At 52.0% G+C, this 21,745-nt stretch overlaps 2 long non-coding RNA genes and 1 pseudogene across 5 annotated transcripts; 1 reads left to right on the forward strand and 2 right to left on the reverse strand.

The window, feature by feature from the left end:
• Positions 1–1,031: 1,031 nt before the first annotated feature.
• LOC147571817 (uncharacterized) lies at positions 1,032–7,189 on the reverse strand. Of its 2 annotated transcripts, XR_015246932.1 has the most exons (3): positions 6,967–7,189; positions 1,594–1,668; positions 1,032–1,340 (listed from the first exon to the last, which is right to left on the reverse strand). It is a non-coding gene; the product is annotated as an uncharacterized LOC147571817 (long non-coding RNA). The 2 variants fall into 2 exon arrangements; XR_015246931.1 differs by lacking the exon at positions 1,594–1,668.
• A 1,832-nt stretch (positions 7,190–9,021) lies between these two features.
• On the forward strand, positions 9,022–20,027 carry LOC147571818 (uncharacterized). Of its 3 annotated transcripts, none has more exons than XR_015246930.1 (2): positions 9,022–9,822; positions 19,577–20,027. It is a non-coding gene; the product is annotated as an uncharacterized LOC147571818 (long non-coding RNA). The 3 variants fall into 3 exon arrangements; XR_015246928.1 differs by lacking the exon at positions 19,577–20,027 and adding an exon at positions 11,403–13,586; XR_015246929.1 differs by lacking the exon at positions 19,577–20,027 and adding an exon at positions 12,098–13,586.
• Positions 16,481–16,920, reverse strand: LOC112859409 (glyceraldehyde-3-phosphate dehydrogenase pseudogene; annotated as a pseudogene).
• Positions 20,028–21,745: the final 1,718 nt, after the last annotated feature.

A 21,745-nucleotide genomic window follows, 5' to 3' on the forward strand; every position in this document is an offset into this window, starting at 1 on the left:
ATATCTGAAAGTCAACTTGGCTGGAATTGACATGTTTGGGCCCTACTTCCTTCCTTCAAAATGTCATTGCCATTGTTTCTAGCAATGAAAACGGCTGGAGAAAAATCAAGAGTTTGCCTGGCTTTGTCCGCTCTTACACTTAATTGCTTTTTCTACCTGAACGTCTCCAAGCTCCTTTCCTTAGCATGAAAGTTCGGGAACTATATCTTGGTGTGGATTATCTCGCAGGCTTTGTGGGCATCGGGGTGTGGGATGGGACACTTTGCCCATTCAGCCTGCACATTTATTTTAGGAAAATTTTTCTAACACACGTGTGAATAATCTTTCTCCCATTTTTACATTTTCTGTCTCAGAAACGCTAAGTATGATATGTTAGCTGTCTTCTGTGTGCCTTCCTTATTTCTCTGCCCCCTGTTTCACCTCATGTTTCACTGCTGAGGCCAGGAAAGAGAAGACTAGATAGGATCAGAAGGAGAAGAAAGCCCATCACACATGACTCTGTAGCCACTGGGTTTTGGGTTTTCCTTTGAGTGAGATGGGAAACCGTTAGAAGCTCAGGAAATAACCCTAACCATCGTTGTTATTGTTGCCTTTGTGGTCACTGTTAGCAAGATGGCCGCTGTGCTGTGGAGCACTCCAAGGCGATTGTTGGCTGTCTTGAATGAGGGCAGCATCGGAGGGCCGCTTACCCACAGGGAGAATGCCCGAGGAATCAGGGAAATGGCTGGAGAAGGAAAGCCAGGTATGATGGCCGCCTAGTTTCCAAAACCAGCGAAGAAAGCACAGGTAGGTGTTCGCACAAAGATCGGGGCCGTGGGGGAAGTGGGACAGTAATGTTGGGAGCCAGAGACACGAGGGCAGGCCAGGCCGGAGACGTGGGAAAAGAGTGTCTGGGACAAGATGGTTGCCTGGGATGGGCCCCTGGGGGTAAGACGTATGCGGAGAAGGAGATGTCAAAATTCCAGAGCAGAGCCGGTGAGAGATGCCAGGTCTTAGATTGAGCTTCCCAGAACCAGATTATGGCATAAGGATTTACGTGCAGGGACTTTATCTGGGAAATGATCACAGGGACTGGGAAGGTGAGGCAGGGAAGAGAGAAGGATGTCAGGTACACGCACGAGCAGTCTACCACGATGGGCACCCGGGGCTCGCTCCGACTGGGGTTCCCCGACAGACTGCAGAGATCGACTCAGCACCGTGGCACGGAGGGGCGGGGGAGCTGGACGTCAGCCACCAGCCTCCATCTGCCATTGTTTACTGGGGCCCCTAGAAGTCCTCGATTGCTCCGGCCTCTCCCACGCACGGGCTGAGTCTGCTCCTGCTCAGGGGTATCGTGGGTCCTGGGGAAAGAAGCAATCAGCCACCGAGAGAAAGTGGGTGCACACAGGCAGGGGCATGGTGGCTTTCCCTGGGACGTCGTTGGCACCGGACGAACCCCCGCGGACTCTGCTGGACTCATATGACCCTGCTCCGACCCCAGGCCACCTCTTCTGCTTCTGACCATTGCGGGGGCGGTGGGAGATAAACCCTGGTCTCACGGGCCCAGAGTCCCACCCCCTCCACTGTTGACGGTCTTCTAGAAGGAATGCTCACTTTCAGCACGGCCGAGGGAACCACAAGACCAGCCACGCCCTCCCATGCAATTCCGACTGGGTGAAACTGTGTTTCCTGCCAGGGGAATGAATATATGTATTTCTCTTCCCTCTTTATGACTTCATAAGCAATACTTTCCTACTCCATAAAGGTCTGGAAAAATACAGAAATGTGGAACAAAGGAAATGAATGACACCTGAAGTCCCCTTACCCAGAGATAAATATTGTTAACATTTTTGTAATTGATTTTTGCAGATTATTTTTTATTACATGCAATTTTTAGATGATTGAAGTTATAGTTTTATATATATATATATATATATATATATATATATATATATATAGTTATCCTATCTGGCTTTTTTTAAACCTAACATATCCCGAGCCTTTCTTTTCCCCTCCCTAAACAAACATCTGCAAACATGACTTTTATGACTGCTCTTGGCCCAGCATGTGGTTTGCTGTTATCACGTCCGCTCAGCATGTAATAGCTGGTCATCAAGGTTGTATCAAATATTTGTATTCTAGCAAACACTCTGGTGACTCTCCTTGTGCCCGGAGCTATTGGTACACCCCAAATTATTTCCTTAGGATTCCACCCCTCCTACTGACTCAAGAAGTGGGAGTTTCATGATAGGGTGTAAACAATAAAACTAAAAAAAAAGAAGAAGGCAGAATGGGAAGGAAGCCAGAAACGCATGGCAAAGTCCACCAGAAAACTTCTCGAGAACACGGAACCTCATACTGATCGATTTTCGTTTTTTCTTTCTTCTTAAAATTGATATGATGAGGACAAAGCATAGGAAAGGAGAAAGAGAAGGAAAGGAGAAAATGTCTCTGTCATCAACAACGTCTTTCACATTTTCTCCTGCGAGTAATGGAAGTGACTTCTAGCAGGGGCAAGGGAAATAAAAGCAAAAATGAACGATTGGGACCTCATCAAGATAAAAAGCTGCTGCACAGCAGAGGAAACAATCAGCAAAACTAAAAGGCGACCCATGGGATGGGAGAAGATATTTGCAAATGACCTACCAGATAAAGGGTTAGTATCCAAAATCTGTAAAGAACGTATCCAAATCAACACCCCAAAAAGCAAATAATCATGAAATAAATAGTGAAGAAATGGGCAAATAAATAGCAAGAAATGGGCAAAAAAAAAAAAACCCACAAATAATCATGAAATAAATAGTGAAGAAATGGGCAAAAGATATGAATAAACACTCTTCCCAAAAAGATGTCCAGATAGCTAACAGACACATGAGAAGATGCTCAACATCGCTCATCATCGGGGAAATACAAATCAAAACCACAATGAGATACCACCTCACACCTGTCAGAATGGCTCACATGAACAACAGATGTTGGCGAGGAGGCGGGGAAAGAGGAACCGTGTCGCGCTGTTGGCCGGAATGCAAACTGGTGCAGCCACTCTGGAAAACAGCGTGGAGGTTACTCGAAAAATTAAACATAGAATTACCCCATGACCCAGCAATTGCACTACTATGAATCCTCCCAAAGGATACAAAAAGGCTGATTCGGAGGGGCACCTGCACCCCCAGTGTTTATAGCAGCGTTATCAACAATAGCCAAGTATGGAAAGAGCCCACATGTCCGTTGACCGATCAATGGATAAAGATGTGGTATATATACACAAAGGAATACTACTCCGTGATGAAAAGAATGAGATCTTGTCATTTGCAGCAACATGGATGGAACTAGAGTGTGTTATAGCCAAGTGAAATAAGTCAGAGAAAGACAGATATCATCATATGTGGAATTTGAGAAACTCGACAGATAAACATAGGGGAAGGGAAGGCACAATGAGATGAAAACTGAGAGGGAGGCAAACCATTAGAGATGCTTAAATACAGGGAACAAGCTGAGGGTTGCTGGAGGGGAGGGGGGCGACGGGCTAGATGGGTGAGGGGCGTGAAGGAGGGCACGCGCGTTGGGATGAGCACTGGGTGTCTTGCGTAAGAGACGAACTGCTGGGTCCTACTCCTGAAGCCAAGGCTACACTAGATATCAACCAACTTGAATTTTACAAAAATGACTTGTAGCTGCCAATATCCACCTTGTTGGTAATGGAACCCCGGCTTTGAAAGGGGCACGTAGCTGAGCAGTTAAGAAACTACATCCCTGGGTTCCTGTGCACCGTGGTGACTATGGGACCGGCTTTTAGCCCACGGGAGGCTAGTGTCATAAGGATTGGGGTAGACCAACTGTTACTGCGGCGCCTGTGGCCCTTGCTTCCTGAGGCTCACGTCTTTGCATGATCCCCTCCCCTGGAGGTGGGTGGGAGCTTGACCTGCTGCTAGACCGGCAGAACACAGCCAAGGTCAGAGGATGCCCGTGAGCGTGTGGTGATCACAGGTACATGTACACACACATATGTACACAGGTGGCCATGTCCTACAAGGACACTTGCTCGTTTGATGAAGTACGTAGGCCAGTTAAGGAAGCCCACATGACAAATGGCAGGCGGTTCCTAGGAGCTGAGTGAGGGACGCTTCCGGCAAACAGCCCGAAAGAAACTGAGGCCCTCGGCCCCCCAGCCCTTCAAAGGACTGGAATTCTGGCAACAAAGCCACCTTAGCTTAGAAGTAGCTCAGAAGCCACCAGCTGGTACCTCCAAGGAGACAGCAGCACTAGCCTATACCTGGATTGAGGGGCCATAAGACTCTGAAGTAGAGAACCCACCTGAGCCGTTTCTAGACTCCTGACCCACAGTAACTGCGATGTGACGGATGCACAGCATTTTAAGCTGCTAAATTTGTGGTAATCTGCTACATGGCAATAAAAAAGGTGCATGAGACGTCCAGAAAATGGCCTTAAAGAAAAAGAACGCCTTCTTCTTACCCATCTCGTCCTGCTGGTGACTTGGAATTTGGGTGTTGCCATGGCTGGAGCTGTGGCAGCCCTCTTGGGCCATGAGACCTTGAGATCAAAGCTGTGTGTTAAGGATGGAGCAGAGAAATCAGAACCCTGGGTTTCTGGGGAGACTGCTCTACTGCCCTGCTGCCCCCAACTGCCTGCCTCTGGGCTCCTTTTACACAAGAGAGAGAGAACTTCCCTCCTATTTAGGCCACTGTCGCTTGGGATTCTCCGGCACTTACAGCAAGATCTAACGCTCACTGATGCAGGAGTACAGCGGGTCATAACCCAAGCTTGGAATTGGCCAACTAGGGCTCGAATCGTGGTCTGCTGTTTCCAAGCGGGTGAGTCCAAATGTTTCTTTACTCCTCTGAGCCTGGGCTCCCCCATCCGCCAAATGGGGGTAAGCCTTGCCTCTAACTCATGGTTTCGTTTAAAAGAACACGAGTGAAGACCTTAACACTGCATCTGGCTCAATGTTCATTCTTGAGAAAGAGAGAGAGCGGGGGAAGGGCAGAGAGGGAGGGAGACACAGAATCCGAAGCAGGGTCCAGGCTCTGAGCTGTCAGCCCAGAGCCCGACGCAGGGCTCGAACTCACGGACCGCGAGATCGTGACGTGAGCCGAAGTTGGACGCTCAACCGACTGAGCCACCCAGGCGCCCCAAGAGACTCACTTTAGATGTGAGGACACATGCAGACTGATCATGAAAGGAAGGAGAACAATATCTCATACAGATGGGAACTGAAAGTAAGATGGACCAGCCCCACTAATAACAGACAGAAGAGACTTTAAGTCAAAACTGATGATACACGGATGAATTCAGCAGGAAGATGGAACTGGTGTGAATGTTCATGCACCCAACATCAGAGCCCCTAAATATTTAAAGTAAACACTGACCGGATAGAAGGAGAAACAGCCATGCGAAAAGAGTAGATTTCAAAGAAGTCTCCATGCCATGAATACACACTTCTCTAAAGAAGACATCCGGACGGCCAACAGGCACATGAAAAGATGCTCAACGTCACTCCTCATCAGGGAAATAGAAATCAAAACCACACTGAGATACCACCTCACACCGGTCAGAGTGGCTAAAATGAACAAATCAGGAGACTCTAGATGCTGGAGAGGATGTGGAGAAACGGGAACCCTCTCGCACTGTTGGTGGGAATGCAACCTGGTGCAGCCGCTCTGGAAAACAGTGTGGAGGTTCCTCAAAAAATTAAAAATAGAGCTACCCTATGACCCAGCAATAGCACTGCTAGGAATTTACCCAAGGGATACGGGAGTGCTGATGCATAGGGGCACACGTACCCCAATGTTTACAGCAGCACTTTCAACAATAGCCAAACTATGGAAAGAGCCTAAATGCCCATCAACTGACGAACGGATAAAGAAGATGTGGTTTATATATACAATGGAATACTACTTGGCAATGAGAAAGAATGATATCTGGCCTTTTGTAGCAATGTGGATGGAACTGGAGAGTGTTAGGCTAAGTGAAATAAGTCACACAGAGAAAGACAGATACCACATGTTTTCACTCATATGCGGATCCTGAGAAACTCAACAGAAGACCAGGAGGGAGGAGAGGGAGAAAAAAAGTTAGAGAGGGAGGGAGCCAAACCATAAGAGACTCTTAAAAACTGAGAATAAACTGAAGGTTGATGGGGGTGGGAGGGAGGGGAGGGTGGGGGATGGGCACCAAGGAGGGCACCTGTTGGGATGAGCCCTGGGTATTGTATGGAAACCAATTTGACAGTAAATTTCATACTGAAAAAAATAATAGTAACAAAATAAAAATAAATAAATAAATATCAAGTGGAAAAAATACCAAAAAACAAAAAACAAAGAAGTCTCCGTGCAAGGACCAGCATTGGAGCTGAGATCTGAAATACGGAAAAGATTGTCTAAGGTAAAGAAATGAGATGGTACTTATTTTTTGTAAGACCATCGGCTGATTTTTTTTTGTGTGCATTGTAAAAAAGTTTATTTTTTTTTAAGTTTACTTATTTATTCGGACAGAGACAGAGACGGCGTGAACAGGGGAGGGGCAGAGAGAGAGAGAGGGAGAGAGAGAATCGCAAGCAGGCTCCATGCTGTGAACGCAGATTCCCGATGCGGGGCTCGAACTCACACACGGTGAGATCGTGACCTGAGCCATAATCAAGAGTTGGACGCTTAGCTGACTGCTTCGGATTCTGTGTCTCCCTCTCTCTCTGCCCCTTTCCCGCTCGAGTGCTGTCTCTCTCTCTCTCTCTCTCTCTCGCTCGCTCAAAAATAAATAAACATCCAAAAAAAAACAAGCCTTCAAGGGCGTAAAGCAGAAGGGGATTGATGCTCAGCCTTGCTTTTCTGGTAACTCGCCCCTGCTTCAGAAGGGAGGGGACGATGGAGGCCAAGGGAGAAGGGTGTGGGTAGGGAATAAACATGGTGGGGAAAGAGAGGAAGCATGACCTTTAGAGAGATATCCTGCCAAGTTCAAGCGATAGACACTCACAGCACCAACTCTGTGCGGGGCCCCGTGTTGGGTGCTGTTGGCATAGTCAACTCCAAGAGGTCCTTCCACGGAGAGCCGCTCCTGGAGGAGACAGACCCGTCCAGCCCAGGAGGGTGGTATTACCACACCTCCTCCCGCACGCGTGTGCGTGCACACACACACACACACACGCACCCGAGACAAGCCAGGGCAGGGAGGTTTCCCAAATGTCAAGCCATGGGTTGCACTGCCGGCGACGTGAAGGGTTGCCACTGCCTCCTTCAGGAGAGGAAGCCAGAGGAGGAAAAGCTTCATTCTGCAGACGGCTGTTGGGTCCCCACTGTGTGCCAGGCCCCTGGCTCGAGCCAAGAGCTAAGGACTGAAGATGAAGGTCAACATGCCCCTGACCTCCAGGAACTCAGCTTAATGAGAGACCTGCGGAATGAAACAGGTAACCAGAGATGCTTTGAGAGGCTCAGCCAGTTAGCATCAGAAATGCCATCATGGAGGGATGCCAGGGTGGCTCGGTCGGTTGAGCGACCGACTTCGGCTCAGGTCACGATCTGGCGATTCTTGGGTCCGAGCCCTGCGTCGGGCTCTGTGCTGACAGCTCGGAGCCTGGAGGCTGCTTCGGATTCTTTGTCTCCCTCTGGCTCTGCTCCTCCCCGCCTCATGCTCTGTCTCTCTCAAAGATAAATAAACATTAAAAAAATTAAGAAATGCCATCACGGAACAGCAACAATAATGACATCAAAGCGGGAGGCAGCGGTCTTTGCATGGCCCCCTCGTATCACACACGCCCGCAGCCCGCAGTCGCTGCTCTGCTCCCTCAAACCCTCAGGTCCTACATTGGGGTGCCCCCCTCCACGATCTATCAGCTCCCAGACCTCATGCAGTTGGGAGCCAACCCTCCCAGGCTGCAGGGAGATCCCAGACCCACCATGCCTGTTCATCTTTCTCGTGTGTTTCCCTTAACATTTTCCGAAACATTTCCTCAGCTCAAGGAACCTGAAGACTGGCTTTCGGTGCATCCAGAAGAATATTCTTCCTTGGAGCGTTTTGGGACAAGTCCCAGCAAACCATCGTCTGCACATTTTTATCAGCTAGTCTGAGTCAGAACTGCCAACCCAAGCGGGGCAGAGAAGGACCGTCCACCGTGGAGTCAACCCCACCCCACGAGGCAGAAGGCACGTCCCGCTGGGGAGCCTGGGAGAGCCGGGCTCGTTGCCGGGAGCGTGGGCAGCACGGGAGATCAGGAAGCTCACAGAACGCACGAGAAGGCTGGAGGAGCAGAGTGAGGCCGAGGGCAGGAGGCAGGGAGCCCGGGGGACTCAGCACGGACTGAGTCTTCTCTGGGCTTCTCTCAGTTTCCTGTGGCCTCTATCTACTGCAGCCACACAGTCGGTGCCTTAAGGCAACACGCGGTTCGTGTCTTAGGGTTCTGCAGGCCAGAAGTCTAAAATCAAGGTGTCAGCAGAGTCGTGTTTCTTCTGGAGCTTCCAGGGGAAAAATCTGATCCCTGCCTCTTCCAGCTTTCCCCGGGGCCGCCCACATTCCTTGGCTCCTGGCCCCACGTCTCACCGCCTTTTCCTTCTCCGTTTCCGCGGTCCCCTCGCCTCCTTCTACCGGACTGATCCCCGGCCTCCTTCTCGAAAGGACTCTTGTGATTACATCAGCCCGTTTCAAGATCCTTAACTTAATCACACCTGCAGCGTCCCTGTTACCATGTAACACAACGTATCGGCAGGTGCCGGGATTAGGAGCTGGGACATCTTGGTTGGGGTGGGAATCTGAGGGCGACGAAGGGCCGCCCAGAGCGACACCGGCCCGCTCTGTCCCGCCGCGATCGTGGGCGCCCTGCCAAGGACTGTTGTCCGGGATCGGCTGTGGTCCTTGAACACGCTGCAGAAGCTTCGTTACCACACCTGTTTTACACACAGAAGCGAGGAAACGGAGGCTCCGAGAGACTGAAACGTCTTGCCCAAGAGCACCCCTGTGGTAGGGGGCCGAGTGCAGAAACCCAGCTCCAAAAGACTTTAAAATCCAGGAAATGGTGGAATCCAGTGGTAGGCTGCTTTGTTTTCTTCTTCTCTATTTTGTTTTCCATGGAATTCAAGGTTGGGTGAGTAAAGAAAGGAATCTGATAAACTCGAGCAGGCCTGGAACTTTTCCCAGAGCCCGTGGGGCAGAGAACCAAATTGTACAGACACACCCTCTCGGCCAGAGCGTTCTTTTAAAACAGCCACTCCGGCCGGCTCAGTTCCTGTCTGTACCTCTGGGAAAGGACGGCCCTGCTGTCAGAGTGGAAATAGAGGGCTTCACTCCCCTGCCTTCCCTTGAGCCGAGCATGCAGGAGACGCAGAGCAGAGAGAGGTCAGGCGGCCTGCCCGAGGTCACACAGCAGGGAAGAGGGTGCTCTGTGTGGTACAAAGGAAATCCTGCCAGACCACAGAGCACCCATGACCAGCCTGCTGGAGTGGCTCTTGGAAGAGAAGTCGCTTTGGAATCAAAGGTCACGAGCCAAGGACTACTCCCCAGGGGCTGGAGGGAGACGCCCTCATTCCTCCCCAGACCCAGACGGTGAACGCGTCTCTCCTCTTCCCTGGCCGCCGGTGACCTGAGGTGCCAACTTCACGCACAGACCTGGCAGCTCCAAGGGGCCCAGCAAACTCTGTCCCGGGAGACCTCAGCTCGTGAGCCAAACGAGAGGCTCCATGACACGTTGTGTTATTGTTTTGTTCCCAGACCAACAAAGAAAAGCTCGGTGGGCAGCGCCAGCTGGCTCATCTGGTAAAGGAGAACTTTGAGGCCGGGAAGCTTCCAGATAGAGGCCGCGCGCTGGCTCAAGCAGCCCTGGGCACCTGCGGGCCTCTCCAGGTAATGTGACCTCAGGCCATCCCAGCCCCTTCTCTGGCTCCAGCTGCCTCGTCTGTGGGACAAGAGGGACGGGAGGGCTTCAGGGGTTTTCTGCAGGTGACACTGGCCCAAAGAAGGCTGTTCCTCTGAAGGGGACAGCCCTGACCGTCCCCACCACCCTGTGTGCCTCAGCATGAAGAAGTTCCTGGCGTCTCCACCCACCACAGGCTCTGATCCAGGAGGGGGGGCAGGGCCAGCCCAGGGGCAGATCACAGGGCAGGCAGGAAATAGGGGCTCCTCCTGTCCTGCCGGGGACAGAGGTTTTCCCCCGTGGAGAGCCTTCTCCTGCCTGCCTGCAGCCTCCCTCCGTGCCCACGGGACCTTGGCCGCACCGACCTCCAAGCAGACAAAGCCCTTCTCACTTTAGGGACCTCTCCTCCGAGATACAAAGATCCAGAACCCGAGCCCCTGGCCAGGCTCTCAGCCTGGCCAGCGAGACTTCCTGCCTGACCCGACCTAACTGCGTTCAGCCCTCAGTTTCCTCTTCTGTTCCCGGGGGGCTTGCGGCAGCTGCAACTAAGACCCCTCTTTTCTCCAGTTGGAGGATCCCCTCACCCACGGGGAGAAGCCACAAGAGAACACTGTCATCCCTGCCGAGTCCCCTGAGGGCCATCTGTCCCTTCTGCTTGGTGTCTCCTGGGGCCCTGTGAAGGGGGGACCAGCTCGTTCTGCTCCTGTCAGAGGAGAGGGCGGGCAGTCAGAGAGGGAAGCCGGAGTCACACTGCCCACGTTCAAAGACTCCCTTGAGGAGTCGGGGAAGCCCAGGGACCCCGTGGCGGGTTAAATGGTGTCGCCCACCCCCAAGAGATCTATCCACCGGGAAGCTGTGAACGTGACCCTGTTCAGCAGCGGGTCTTCGTAGGTGTAATTAAGGATTTCTAGATGAGGGATGGAACCCTAAATCTAATGACGGATGTCCGTGGGAGGAGAGGGAGGTTGGAGAGGCAGAGGGACACAGGGCAGAAGCGTGTGAAGACAGGACTCACGCGGGCGTGATGGGCCTACAAGCCAAGGAATGGCGGGGGTGACCGGAAGGAGCCCACCTGCCAGGGCTCCGCGTCACTCCTGGGGCCTCCACCACTATGACAGAACACACGTGTGGGAGAGCAGCCCCGGGAAACGAGGACAGACCCCATATCGGTGATGTTTCCAGAAACAGGCAATCCAATGCCTTGGAGGCTAAAGGAGACCATATGTGACAAACTTCCGTCTCCCTCCCGCCAGCCAGCTTTGCAGGCTCCCCGACTGTTCTCACTTCCCCTGCTGCAGCCCTGAGGTCAAAGAGGAGGAGAGTGGGGGGTTGGGGAGGGGGGAAAGACAGGGAGAGAAAGAGAGAGAGAGTGTGTGACCCGGTGTGAGTGTGGTATGCGTCTGTAGTGTGCATATGGGTGACAGGCGGGATGTGCAGGTGTGTGTGCAGAGCTGAGAAGAAAGGCCTACGGAGGGGGGGCCCAGCTTTGGCCCCCCCGTGCCTCTCCCGCCTCCCCCTGCCCCATCCACCCACCATCCAGGAGACAAAGCACTCTCCCCTCTCCCTAAAGCCAAGGGCCAGGCCACCGTCACCAATCGGCAGTTGTCCCAGGGGCAGAGACACAGCCCGGATGGGTGCAGGGAACGACGGGCCTGCCCGGCCCCACCGCCGGCACCGAGCCTCGCTGGCCCTGCTTCATCTTCGTGGGCACGACGCCGCCTCGTGCACAGCGGTCTGGGGAGGACACCGCCATGCCTCCCAAGATCTGGACCAGCCCGGCCTGGGGTCTCTTCCAAGGACACCCGTGTCCCTCCAGCCGACATGGCAGCTGTGAACGGAGCAGCTGTGCGGGTGTCCTGGCCGGGCCTGGCCCCCTCCCCCCAGCCCTAGCGCCGGGCCAGGGGCTCAGGGAGGTGCCTGACGACCGCCCCCACCTGGCCCAGGGCCTTGCCACGTCGGAGGAGAGAGAGGCCCGTTGGTTATGTCGTCGAAAACACTGGCGGGAAGTCACATTTCCCTTTTGTGGAAGCAGCTGAGAGGCCTGGCCTGAGCTCTGGGGTCTCCAGGGCTTACGCCCAAGAGACAGGGGCTGGTGACCGGCCTCCCCTACCCTCCAGCTTATGGGGAGCTCGGGAGCTTCCCAAAGAGCTCAGCCCCACCGTCCCCCACACCCGGGGGGCTCCCGGGTGCCTCCAATAAAGCCCAGCCCCTCCCCACCAGCTCCGGGGCCCTGAGGGTCTGGCCTCCTGCCCCTCTTACCCTCAGGCCACCGGGCTCCCCGACGCTCTCACGTGCTGACCCTCGCTGGACATGCCCGGCGTTCGCCCCCTCGCTGCCCTTCTTCACTCTCCGAGTCTTGGCTGAAGTGTTTCCTTCCGGGTGAAACTTCCCTTCAGCCACGCGGTCTGCGTCGGCTCCCCTCTTCCCAACCTCATCATTTCCTGTTCCCTCATTTTCCCTCATGTCCTGACCACATGAGCATCTGTATGCGCTCGTTTGTGGGTTCGCCTGTTTACGGTGTCTTGCCCTCACAAGGCCGTGTGTTCCCCCAGGGCGTGGATTATTCTTTCTTATCCACCTGCTCAGGCGCAGTGTGTAGTTTCTGGCACGTCGAAGAGGCCTGCGTCAGTCAGGATAAATTCGGTTATGCCGCAGCGACACATATCCCCAGACTGTACGTAAGGACTTAAAGCAACCCTCAGGGGTTCAGGCCGGTAGGACCGCCCACCTTGACTTTCTGCTTTCCATAGCAGAAAGAAGGAACTATGGGGAATCACACACCGGAGTTTAAAGTTTTTACCCAGAAGTGACCTACTTCCCTCCGTTTCATTGACCAAAGCAGCTCACACAGCCCTGAAGAGTCAGAAGGAAACAGAGGCAAAACATTTCGGAAGAGCCCCAAGGTCAAGAGCCAAAACGGTCATAGTTGTCCAGGTCTTCTGTATTCATGACCCTGTACACAGAGATTCTGTAGCTCTACCTTCAAGAAATGGTGGAATCCATTTCTGCCTCCTGGAGTCTTGGTTGGCCATGACTCACTATGACAAACACAATGTGGAGGAGATGATGCCATGGCATCTACAACCTAGGCTCAGAGGCCTTGCACCATCCCACCCGTTCTCTTAGAACCTGGGTCGGCCTTCTGGAAAACGAGACCTGTGGCCCAGTCATACACGAGCAAGCCAACTGGTGGACATAGGAGGGAGGTCTTGTAATATCAGCCAGCCCCCGGCGAATCTGCCAGAAAGCCCAGCCAACTTCAGCTGACCCTTGACCAGATGATCACTGCTTCCCCCTGCCCCAGTGGCTTGTGAGAAATAATGAATGCTTGCTGTTCCAAGCCACCAGTTTGGGGGCAGTTTGTTACACAGCAACAGCAGACTGCTATCAACCCTAATGACAATACGGTGCTTTGTTAAATACTCGTTGAATGAAAGACGGAGAGCAGAGCAGATTCTTTCCCTCTCTTGCTTTCTCTACCAAAGCCCAGGCTGGGCTTCCAGGAACTAGGAATCCTGACTTAAAACATAAAGCCTCGGGGTGCCTGGGTGGCTCCGTCAGTTAAGCATCCGACTTCGGCTCAGGTCACGATCTCACGGTTCATGAGTTTGAGCCCTGCATCGGGCTCCATGCCGACAGCTTGGAGCCCGGAGTCTGCTTCGGATTCTGTGCCTCCCTCTGTCTCTGCCCCACCCCTGCTTGCGCTCCGTCTCTCAAAAATGAATAAACGTTACAAATTTTGTGTAAATGTAAAGCCTCTTGTGAGTTGGTGGAGAGATTTTACGTTCTACCTCTGCAACTCACAAGAGTGGCTCCTTGGGAAACTTCTTTCTCCCTGTGTCTTAGTTTTCCTAGAAGAAAATGAGGGGCTAGATTTGACATGCTTCAATGCCTCTACCAATGTGCAGGCTGGAGTTTTCTAAGCTGTTCCCTGCAGGCTGCATCTCCCAGAAAAGAGAGACCACTGAGGGAGAACAAGATTCCAAATTGTGTCTTGGGACAGCTGGATTGAACTGGAAACCATGGTTCCATCCCAGGGAGATGGGACCATGCTGCCCTTGAGTACAGGAAACATAGACAAGAGACCGGGGTTAGGGGTGGGGGTGGGGTTAATTCCCTGGGCTCCTCAAGGGCTCACAGCCAAAATCAGACACCGCCATCATTTAAGCAAGCCCCTCCAATTAGCCAGAACCAGGGGTGAGCCCTCGGGGTACAGAAATGGTCATCCCAGCCCCCAGGTTTCATGAGCCTTTGGTGCCCTGCAGGAGGCAGGGAGGTCTCCACCCGAGATTAGGATTATATTTCAATTCTGCTTCTGAGCCCATCACTGGGCTTTTTATTTCACTTAGTGTATTTTCAGTTCCACAAGTTTCATCGGGTTCTTCTTTTATATCTTCTCGGGTTTTGGTTGGTTGTTTTTTGTTTTTTGTTTTTTTTTCCCTGAGATTTTCTGTTTCTTTGCTGAGGCTTTCTATTTTCTTCATTTGTTTCACGTGTGTTCATAGTTGCTCGCTGAAGTATATTTAAGATTTCAGCCCTAACGTTTCAGCCCCAAGTTTCTTTGCATAATTCTAAAACTTCTGTGTTCATGGTTTTGGAATCCACTGATCACCTTTCAATCGGTTTGAGAGCTTCTTGGTTCTTCCTGGTGCTTGGCATGAGGGACTTTCGGTTGAAGCCGAAAATGTGTGTTATGTGACAGAGACGCTGGATCTCACGTAGACCATCTGTTTGGCGTGGCTTTTTCTGACACCGCGGCAGTGAGGAAAGACAGAAAGAGGTCGGAGTTTGGGGGTCACTCTCTGGCCTCCAAGGCAGGGACGCCGGGGGGCTCCTTGTTAATTGTCTCTCAGTTAGTCCTGCTAAGACCCTACCAGTCAGGGGAAGCGGGTGCCGTTACCGCCCCGGCTGTGAATTTGACACCGAGGAATGGAAACGTTCATTACTCGCTCAACCACACAGCCCAATGTGGAATGACAACGGCTGGACCCTGCATCAGCGCATCCACCAAAGCATCAGCTCTCACCCATTCTGGTCCACGGCCTCTGCATAGAGGCTGTGATCATGCCCTGGGCATCCCCGTGTGCCGAGGGATGGGGACAGGGCCTGGCCCGCCATAGATGCCCAGGGCATGTGAAGAGCTAAACCATCACCGGAAGTACCAGCCGAACGTATAAGGACTTGATACTCAGGCAGCACGGGGAAGCCTTGTGGGGGGCCCACCCTCGGAGTCGGTGTATGCTCTGTCCGCCTGGCCCAAAGCAGGCCACTCCACCTCTCTTAGCCTCAGTTTCCCTATCTGAAAGCTGGGGCTAACGAGACCCCAAATTTCAATAAGGTGATAGCTGTAGGAGCATAGCAGCTCCTGGGGTGCCGTCAGCCTCCAGCGTGTCTCTTCCCATTCCTGCCGGTCCGAAGTCCTGTGGAACCTAGCGAGGAAGAACTCATATGGGCCCGAGGGACGGTCACGCACCAGAGAAGCGAGGCTCTGGGAGCTCGGGAGGACATTCGGGGTTAGACCAGAGGAAGACATGGGTGGAGGCCACAGGCCTGAGGGGCAGGCCATCCAGAACAAACAGGAGTGGGGAAAGAGCTTTCTGGAAACAGGCTGTGTGTGGAGGAGCCCTGGCCGGCTCTTACTCGGGGCCTCACTAGAATCCAGCCTCACTCTGAGAGGAACCCAGGACACTGCAGCCTGGGAGGCAGACCCTGCAGGGTGGAAAGGCATTGGACTTCCCTCCTCGTGTGACGAAAGGAGAGACGGGGACGTCTGCCAGCCCCAGACTCCCCGGAGCCAGGTGAGTGCTGGGAGCCTAGTGTCACCGGCAACAGAAGGCCAACCTGACTGTCTCCTTGGAATTCCTGGGCTCTTTTCAAGAGGCTGGGGCAGCTTCAGTATGAGATCCGGGCCCAGATCAGAAGAAATGACAGCTGTCAGTGGCTTCTGTGGAAGCCCAGGAATGAGGAAGATCGTACACACGGCGGCGAGGGCCTATTCAAAAAGATGTCAAGAAAGCTTGGTTTCCAGTGGCTTCCAGCCCTGCAGCAGCCGGGATCACTGCCTCTCCTGTTCCTCTTCGGCTTCTCCCCAGCTCCAGGGCCTTCTCCTACTTCTTCCAAGCAGATCAGCGCCTTCTGACCTGAAGACCTTCGATTACCATCTCCCCCCCCCCAAATGCTACCCCCTGACTCTCCAGGGATGAGTCCTTGTCCCCCTTAGATTTTGGCTGAGGTACCTGCCCAGCCGGCTTCATCGAAATCTGCACCACCGCCCTCCGGAATCTTGTCCTTTGGGTCACGATGAATTTTGTGACTGCTTTTCTTTTCTTGTTGTTCTTAGCATCTCAGGTCTGGCTCCAGGTTTCTGGAAAGCAGAGACATTGCACTCTCTGTGCACTCACGTCCCCCCCGGCGTTCAGCATGGTGCCGGGCCCCTAGTAGATGCTCTTAGAAATTTCCTGAACAAATGAAGGAATCGTGTACAGAAGATCTGCTTTTCCTAGGAGGGAGGGACTCAAGAGAACTTGCTAGAAGGAGACACAGAGGAAGCTAAATAGATAAATGCATTTGTGACAACCCTGGACAAAGTTAGGAATTTAATCCAGTTCATAAATTCTTTCTTTTTTTTCCCCCTAAACTTGTAGCTTTTGACCACCATCACCCATTTTACCCACCCTTCAAGTGAGCCCCAGCCTTCTCCATGGTGGTGAAGACCCCAGTGGACTCCACAACATACTCAGCACCAGCATCACCCCATTTGATGTTGGCGGCATCTCGCTCCTGGAAGATGGTGATGGGCTTTCCATGGATGACACGTTTCCCATTCTCAGCCTTGACTGTGCCGTGGAATTTGCCGTGGGTGGAATCAGACTGGGACATGTAGACCATGTCGTTAAGGTCGATGAAAGGGTCGTTCATGGCGACAATGTCCACTTTGCCAGAGTTGAAAGCAGCCCTCGTGACCAGGCGCCCAATACGGCCAAATCCGTTGACTCCGACCTTCACCATCGTGTCTCAGGGATGCGGCTGGCACTGCACCAGGAGATGCGGCTGTCTGTCCAACGGGGAAGAGCAGAGAGCCACCTCACCTCAGGCAACCACCAACCTGCTCTCTGTATCTGTGAGTTTTGGGGTCAGTTCTAATATTAGCATTCTAACATCCCCATTCTGACTGGACTGAGAGGATAACTCATCGCGATTTTGATTTGCATTTCCCTGATGATGAGTGACACTGAGCCTATTTTTCATGTACGTGTTGGCCATCTGTATATCTTCCTTGGAAAAATGCCTATTCAGATCCCCTACCCATTTTTTAAGGGGATTTTTAAAAGTTTACTTATTTGTTTTCAGGAAGAGAGAGAGAGAGAGAGAGAGCATGCACATTCGGGAGGGGCAGAGACAGAACGAGAGAGAGAATCCCAAGCAGGTTCCACGTTCCGCAAGAAGCCTGACAAGGGGCTTGATCTCATGAACCGTGAGATCATGCCCTGAGCTGAAATCAAGAGTCAGACGCTTGACCGACTGAAGCACCCAGGCACCCATTTGGGCTTTTTTTGCTATTGAGTCGCCCATAAATTATTTCTGAATATTTATTAGGAGCCTATTATGTTCCTGCTATGATTAATTCAGCGGCTACAGCTTCTCTTTGGCCAGGACATTCCTGTGAAGGGCTCCATATTTTGAGTATTGGCCTTGACACCTATACTGTTTATGTAATTAAATAAGCTAAAGTCCTTGATCTACAGTCAGGTGGAAACAAATCGATATGTGAATAACCCTTTATCAGGAGACGGGTAGTAAAGTATATTAGAAAGGTTCAAAGGGCTACTAAGACCTGGGAAGGGAAGATGAATGCGGAGCGTGGGTTCGTGGAAGGTTCCTGGGGAGAAGGCGAATCCCAACTGGACTTTTGTCAGGACGTGGTGTTGAATGGGGGTGTGGGAAGAGAGCCCCAGAAAGCTGGCCTGTAGAGTTCAAAATGGTGTGAGTCTAGAGCAACCCACGATGTGGAATATAAATCGAGAAGTCCTTTTCCTTCTGACTGGCCAAGTCTTTTCAACTGTGTGCCAGAGAAAGCCACAGAAGGCCTTGCAACGGGTGAATTGGTGTGCTCCAAGCTGCCGTTAGGAAGGCCCTTTGGCGGATGGAGCAGGAGATACCAGATCCGGCAAGGCAGCCAGAGAAAGGAAAAGTGGACCAATTCAGGAGACAAGGCACAGAAAGATGGGACAGGATGTGACGTCTGGTTGGATAGGAAGCAGGGAGGCATGGGGGAGGGGGGAAGACCAACTGGTCTCAGCAACTGGTCCCAGAAGATAACATGGGACAAAGCCAGCCCTGTGGACAGTTTTGTGCGGAGGTGAGGCTGAGGAGGCCCATTTGAGACATGCCAGGTTTGCAGCAGCATCCGCAGAACATTCCAGAAGGAGATGCCCAAGACAGAGCCAGCACCTCGACCCAAAACTCAGGAAAGCACAGGCAAGTTTCATGGTTGCCACTGGTCTCTGGCTTCTTGGCCGCGATAGGACCCGAAAGCCCAGCTCTGTGTCCTGCCATCAGCTGGGGGGTGAATGGCCTCCAGCTCAAGCCAACGGGGTGTCCATTTCCGGCCCCTGTTTCTAGGGAGTCCTTTGAACTACCTGGCTTGGCTCACACCCATGACCTACTGAAGCTGGCCCCCGGTTTCTGACTCCCTCTCTGAAGAGTTTCTCCATTCCCTCTGCCCCTCAGTTCTGCCCTTCACCCTTGACTTCTAGCATGTTGGGCCACCTGGGCTTTCTCTCCACAGAGCCCCTGCTGACCTTCAGGACAGACTTTCTGTGAGTGGGTGTTATCACCCACATTGTACAGATGAAGAAAACTGAGGATTCCAGAAGTGGGTTGCCTTTTTGAGGCCCCCATTCTCTGTCCTCAGGGAACTCATCTAGTGACAGAAACAAATCCATAAACACCCACAACACTACCCACATTCTACGTGAATGTGAACTGTGTGATTTTTGAAGATCTGCAGCGTAGAAATATAAACCATTCCCAGTCGATGTGCCAAATGTGAAAGAACTCAAGTCCCCCACCCCCTTCAGCCACGTATCAATTACATAACTTCCCAGTTGGCAGGCGGAACAAGCTCCAAACTGTGTCTATGCTCCTGCTCTATTCTATACCTGTGCTACTTTAGCTGGAGGACAGAAATGCTCATCATCACCATTGGTGGCATTGGTCTTAAGTGCACACGTTCACAATCGTGAGCAATCTTTAAGAGCACACTCTTCTTTTTTCTTGTAAGTTTATTTATTTTGAGAAAGAGAGCAGCATGAGCAGGGAAGGGGCAGAGAGAGAAGGAGAGAGAGAATCTCAAGCAGGCTCCTCGATATCAGGACTTGGAGCCCAGTGTGGGGCTCGATCTCATAAACCGTGAGATCATGACATGGGCTGAAATCAAGAGTCAGAGGCTAAACCGACTGAACCGCCCAGGCGCCCTGAGGAGCATAGTCTTCTGATGAGATTTATGGAGTAGGTGCTTCAGGGGCATCTTTATCAAACAGACCGCTGATGGTGTCCGGGCAGAGCAAGGTCATGTCTACCCAGGAGACGAGGGGAAGTCATTGTTTCTTTTAAACCCCTCTGCAGCCCTAGGAGTCGAGTGTTCCTATTATTTTATAAATTAATAAATTATTTTATAAATGGAGAAATTGCCTTGTAATTTAAAATATGCCCATACATTCTTTTATCCTTCTTCCTTTGAAGGTGGAGCCTCATTGTCCTCCGTGTGCTCGTGGGCTGCACTTGGTGAATCCAGTGGATAGAATGTGGCAGAAACGATGGTGCTAGACTTCCAGGAGTGGATCCCAAAAGGCACCGTGGCCTCCTCTTTGCTGACTGTTTGGGTCACTCATTCTGGGGAAGGCCAGCTGCCATGTCACGAGGACCGTCAAGCAGCCCTCGGGAGAAAAGCATGTGGCAAGGAACAGAGCACCCCCCTCCACCCCCCACCCCACAGCCATGGGAGCGAGCCATTTCGGAAGCCCCAGTCAAAGCTCCTGGTGACCACAGCTCCAGCCGTTGAGTGGACCGCACCTCCTGGAAGAGACCTTGAGCCAGAATCACCCAGCTAGGCTGCCCTCCCCGCCATTCACCCCCACCCTGTCAAATTCCTGATTCACAGGAGTCACAAAATAATAAATGTTGGTTGTTTGCAGTGGATAAGTTTTTGGATAACTTGTTACATGGCAATCGATAACTGATACCCTTTCCTTAGGCCACATAGCTGGGAAGTGATTGGGCTGGGGTTTAAGGTCAAGTTGACAGGTTTTCAAGTCCAAGTTCTCACCGCTGTGACAGATACAAGTTGTCCTCCCATGTCCATTCTTCTCTTCTTTTGGAGTGATAGACTTTTCACCTGGGCACAAGAATGCCCAGCTAAAACATGCATTTCCTGGAGTCCGTTGAGGTTAAGGCCATGTGACCAAACTCGAGTCAGTAAGATATGAGAGGAAGTACTATATGTAACTTCTTTTCCCAGTTCATGAGATGGAATGCGAATGTGATGGGTGGAACTGAAGCAGCCTTTTTGGAACAGGAGATATAAGTTTCACAAGGAGAATTGCAGGGCAATGAGACGGAAGAAGTCTGAGTTCTGATAACTGTGGAGTTGCTATGCAAATCCTGGACCACCTCCTCAGGGGATCTTTATATGGCAATGATCATTAAATTTATTTTTTTAAGTTTATATATTTATTTTGAGAGAGACAGAGAGAGAGACAGAGATAGAGAGAGAGAGAGAGAGAGAGAGAGAATCCAAAGCAGGCTCCTCACCGTCCACGCAGAGCCCGACACGGGGCTCAAACCCACGAACAGTGAGATCATGACCTGAGCTGAAGCCAAGAGTCAGACGCTGAACCGACTGAACCACCAGGAGCCCCTGATCATTAAATTTAAATTTTTGTTTTAAGTCATTATTATTTTAAGGCTCGCTGTGACAGCAGCCAGAGTAATACGATGTGCAACCACTATGTTCTGCTGTCTACAGTTTCTTAGACTTAGAGCATAAGGGGGAACCCAAAACCACGTGTGTCCTTGGCATTGAGGGCACAGTAAGTCTTGTCTCACACAAAATGTACTATCAGCTTAAATACCCATGGGCATTGCTAATCAGGCACAAATTTATTTGGAAGGGTCACGGAATTTAAAAGTCTGCACCAGGAGAAAAGGAGACAAATAATACATATAAGCACCTGACATTGAGTATTCAATAGAGACTTGTTATTATAAGGCCAAAAAAAAAAAAAAAATGTCTCCCAATCAACAGTTGGCACAATGGTGGGGATTCACTAAAAGTCTTGATGGTAAAGGACTGGGCTGCTGTCCCGCTTGGGGGTGGGGGGGATGTTGCGTATGGCAGACTTCAGCTGATTATCTGAGGAGGTCCTCGGTCACCCTCACTTGCCCCGGTGGGCAGACACCTGACAACCCTGAGCTCTCCTGCCCACCAAAGCAGGGGTCAGGCTGCTAATCATTGATAGGCCATGTGACAGGCCGGGCCCCTGGCCTCGGGACTCTGGTTCAAAGTGAGACCAAGACCTTGGGAGGCAAGGGGAGAGCCTGATGTGAGCTGGAGTGGAACGGGGGCAGTCCAGCCCCCAAGTGATGTCACCTACACGGCCGTCAGCATCCTCCTCCCCACCTGAAGCGCAGATGAAAACCTCAAGTTCCTGGTGGGTCCTTGGACTGGGTATCCTCCCTGCCTGCAGAGCTGCTCCCCAAGAAACACTTGCATCCTCACCACCCAGAAAGTTCACGAAGCATTTCCCGTCCACGTTGGATAGCACGAGAATTCCTTCTGGAGGTATGGAGGGATTTGGAGGCCCCATTCTGCACAGTAGGAACCTGATGCTCAGAGAGGTTAACTGACTTGGC

Source organism: Puma concolor, chromosome F2 (assembly GCF_028749965.1).
Source record: "Puma concolor isolate L17-30 chromosome F2, mPumCon1.1.hap2, whole genome shotgun sequence".
In the NCBI taxonomy this organism is placed as follows: domain Eukaryota; kingdom Metazoa; phylum Chordata; class Mammalia; order Carnivora; family Felidae; genus Puma; species Puma concolor.